Source organism: Dermacentor andersoni, unplaced genomic scaffold (genome assembly GCF_023375885.2).
Source record: "Dermacentor andersoni unplaced genomic scaffold, qqDerAnde1_hic_scaffold ctg00000799.1, whole genome shotgun sequence".
Classification (NCBI taxonomy): domain Eukaryota; kingdom Metazoa; phylum Arthropoda; class Arachnida; order Ixodida; family Ixodidae; genus Dermacentor; species Dermacentor andersoni.
The window spans coordinates 10,669-15,000 of record NW_027315477.1 but is presented as its reverse complement, the minus strand read 5'-3'; the positions used below and the strand labels follow the sequence as shown (position 1 = coordinate 15,000).

Below are 4,332 nucleotides of genomic sequence, written 5' to 3'. Positions count from 1 at the left end.
TTAAGCGCGGGCGTTCGGCGCTCTCCGTGGCCGCCCCGGCTGACGTGGTTGCGGACTTTGCCGCGCGCAGCTTGAGCGGTGAGCATTTTCAGTCGCCATATGTGGCTTAAGCGCGGGCGGGGTGTGGCCGCCCCGGCTGACGTGGTAGCGGACTTGGCGTAATGTTGCCCGTTGTTTCACAGGAAACGGGCACCGCGAATTTCATGCTTTCTTTCCAGCTTGGAACGTTTGGCTTTGTGTGCGGGTGCTGCATTTAAGGAGCTGTGTATAACTTTATAGAGCGTCTCAAGAAAAACAATTTGTTTGAAGCTTCACACGTGAGAGGAGCGGCTTCTGAGTACGAGGCGGTTTTCCTTTTTTTTTTTTTCTGCCGATAATTGTACTCATCTGCCACGTCTCTCACCACGATATGATATTTTTTTGGGGGGTTTCTCCTTTGATCCTCAAGTGAACGGACTGTCCAGTACTGATGCCATTTACAAAAATCCAAAACAGCAGAGGCCCGCACCTGCTCAATCAACGCCAACTCAATTTAAGGAAGGGCTGTTCAAAAGCTGATCGAAACCATCCAGTTTGGGAAAACCTATTTTATGCAGTAGTTTTTATTATTATTTTTTTTTTATTGTGAGAGACGTGAAATCCACACCACGAAATGAACGTCCCTTTGTTACCCTTTTGTTACCGCGGCTTCGAAACCGTGCGTAATACCAATTTAATTGTGTCCTGGTTGGCCGTTTGTCAGCACTTTGTGTTCTTCTAGAAAATCAACTACTAGTTTATAAATTACGTGCGCGAAATTTTCCTCCGTGTGCACCACCAAAATACTTAAAGAAGAGAGAATGCGTCCGGGGCCTTGGGATTTCGAAAATGCCGTGCTCTGAAATTTTCACATCCGCCATTGGAAAGATAATTATTATCCGTCGTAAAAAAGAAAAAAAAAAAGAAAGAAATCACATTTGAAATTATCATTGAAAGTGGCCACGTTTTTCGGGGCATGTCTTGATGAAATAATTTCAGTTCAGTTCAGCATGATTGGATTTCATCTTTTCCAGTATTCTCAGTACTCTCGTTGTAGTACCAATTGCCGGCAGATTTTTTTTTTAGTTGTTTAGAGTTATACATTCCTGAACGATGTTTTTCTTTTCCTCAAAGCTAGCCATAGAACCAGCGCTTTCTATAAAATCATGACAATAAGAATCCAGCATATCGGTTCATCTTCGGCGCGATTAAAGTTCGGGAACTGGCGATTTTTTATTGCCGTGATCAAGAAGGTTAACACCAGATAAGGCGTGATATTTCAGCATACCAGTCACGATATCTAATCGAATCTAAGATTGAAATGGCGTTCTGAATTCTTTCGGTTCCAGATAGAAAGAAACAGAAAAAAAAAAAAAAAGAAAGGATGTGATTGATTGCCATTCAAATCTGAAGACCGCGTGGAGAAAGTGTTCCGGTTTACATTCGGCAAATCAAAATGAACGGCTAAAATTAATCCATCGTCTGGTTTCATGCGCGAGATCACGTAAAAGGCAGCCATTCTTCTTAGCATGGTTTCTCTCTTTTGCTCTCTCATTCGCGCACGGAAATTTCTTCGTACGGGAATTTTATGAAGCGAAGGCGGCTGCAGACCATTTTCTTTGTTTAGTTCATGTTCGTAGGCGCAAATTACAAACCTAACACTTGGAGCAACATTTCCACTACTCTAGAGGGGCATAAACTGTAGACAGTGCACGCTTTCTCATTTATCCAATCGCTCGCAAACACATTGCATTGCTAGTCTACAGTGGCAATACAAAGTGACGTTTCACCATGCACGTCGAAGTTCATTACCAGTACCGCGCCAGCATCGACCGGCCGGCGAAGCGACGAGCTCAGCAGCGCATGCGCAAGGCCCGACACCACCCCAACCGAGCTTCCCTGCTTATCGGAGAGAGCAAGTGCGCGTGAACACGGGCGCGTCTGAGTATCTGGATTTAAAAAAAAAAAGAAAAAGAAAGCGTTTCCGAGATATTGACAAAGACAAGTGGTCGCGGTCGCTCTGAATCTTATCGTATTATAGAAAACGTGGGATGGCGGCGCTTCCTCGAGGGTCAGAAAGTACAATCGTCGAACTAGGTGGCAAGTGGAGTACATCCTTTTTCTTGGAACGGTTTGCAATTGACTGCTTGAATGTGCCGACCACGCGTCGCGGGTCGCGTATAGAGCCAACCGTTGGCAAGCACGCGTCTAGCGTAGCAGCAGAACCGATCGCGGTTGCGATAACCCATCGTTGGCAGCGAAAAAGAAAAACACCCACACGCAGTTTGTAGCAATAACCGTACAAATCAATGTGGTTTTAAATATAGCTTCACTGGTCACCCAAGAAGGGCACCGAAACTTTCTCATGACGCACACCGCTGTAGTCCACAAAGAACAAAGCGCACAAAATAGATATGATACAGCCGCACCGCATTATTTCGTGTTTTCACCATTTCATTACTTTCGTGTGCATCGCGCGCTAGGGCCACGCAGGCCAGGAGTAAAAGGCACGAAAAAAAAAAAAAAAATGGTACGCAATCCTAAGCTTTGACTTGACTGCTGTGGCACTCGCATTTGTGTTCTTTACCTTAGGCGAACGCAATGCGCAAACTGAACTGGAATTTCCAATAATGGAAATTCCTGTTTGGCTCATATTTGCGTTTTTCGCCCGAGCAAGCGCTTCACTGCACTACGCTTTGCCCCTTCAACGTGGCTACACTGCCCGGCAGGCGTGTTCTGCGTAGGGCCGAACCTGCAGGCAAAAAGCATGGGCGCCGCCATCTTGTTGAGAGCGGCGCCAGGGACACAATCGCGCCTAGCTCATTGAGTTTTCCCCCAAAACTGAAAAAAATTTGACTTCATTAAACGAGAAAGATGCCACGAGTGTCCCAACAAAAAGCTTTGAGGATTACCGAAGGGTAACTGAGGGCGACGCAACGGGCTCTGGAAAGAAGGATGATGGGTGTGGCGTCACGGGGGGATCGGAATAGAGCAGATTGGGGTGTGCGAGAACAAACGCTCGTTAATGACACCAAAGTTTAAACCAGGAAAAACAAATGGGCATGCGCAGGGCATGCAATCTGGGGGGAAGATAACCGGTGGCCATTAAGGGTTACAGACTGAATTCCGAGAGGAGGGAAGCGTAGCAGGGGGTGGCAGAAAGGTAGGAGGGCAGATTAGATTAGGGACTACATGGCGACAATCGGCACCTGACCGGGGTACTTGGAGGATCATGGGAGATGCCTTTGCCCTGCAGTGGGCGTAGCCAGGATGATGATGATGATGATGTTCATGATGAAAAGGTAGCAACAGGTCTTCGTAACATACAGGTTAGAAAGATGAGGCACCTTTTAACCCTTGAATATATTTCGCCACATTCGGGCATACGACAAGTTTGTTTTCGAGGCGCTCGGTCCCACTGCTGCGAAAATGTGTACACAAAGGCTGCACAGTAGTTGCCAGAAATCGGGCACTCTATTTTTCTTTCATAGGGAATCTTTCTTCCACTTGGGCAGCGGATTTCGGCGGCAGGGCGAGCTTGCGTGGGCGCGGTGGTTTACGGATCCAAGCGATAGTGAACTCCAAAATCCAGTGTTGGCTTTGAGTGGGATTCATATTGATTGCGAACCCCACGGCTAATCCTACCCCCCATCCCCCCAAGTGGCTCTTTACAGGAGACAATCATTCAGAGACATCGGACAAATAGGAATTCTGGTTCTTTCTTTTGCTTTCATTAATTTTTCTCGAAGCCCATAACTAGAAATTTGCTGGAGCGGCTGTCCCATTTGCGACGCAACAAGTGCGACGCTACACACAGATGGAGTGGCAGTTTAATTACTCTCGTGGTCCGCGAACCGGCATCGTTGCGTGTAGTATAGGAATGGTGCGTGTCAAGTCAGTGCTCGCGTTGAGCTTGTGCTCTTCATTTTGATTGAATGAAGTCTCACCTAAGTGAGCGGGGCCGATCCCGGAGGTAGTGCAATACCGGGCCGACCTGCGGCGGAGGTGAAGCAGGCTTCAAGCACTCCGCCAACTTCCAAAAATAGGTTTAATATCGTGGGTCCATATAGAACCCGTATCAGATATTAAGCTGATAAGAACAGATACTACACTTTGATCTTAGCCAAAAGGCCGAGAAGCGATGTCCTTCACTTCACTTCATTGTACTACTGCCTTGTGGGCGCCCTGCCGACATGGGTAACCTCAGCAACAGCGTGGGCAATATTATAAAATTCAGCCTGTGTACAGACTCAACGCTCCCTATCTCACGGATGAATTCGCAACGCCTCAGTCTTTCGCTGTTAACGAAACGCT

General features: G+C 47.1%; 1 non-coding gene across 1 annotated transcript; it reads right to left on the bottom strand.

Moving 5' to 3' along the window:
- Window positions 1–3,969: 3,969 nt before the first annotated feature.
- Window positions 3,970–4,161, bottom strand: LOC140215046 (U2 spliceosomal RNA). Its single transcript, XR_011891967.1, has one exon. It is a non-coding gene; the product is annotated as a U2 spliceosomal RNA (small nuclear RNA).
- Window positions 4,162–4,332: the final 171 nt, after the last annotated feature.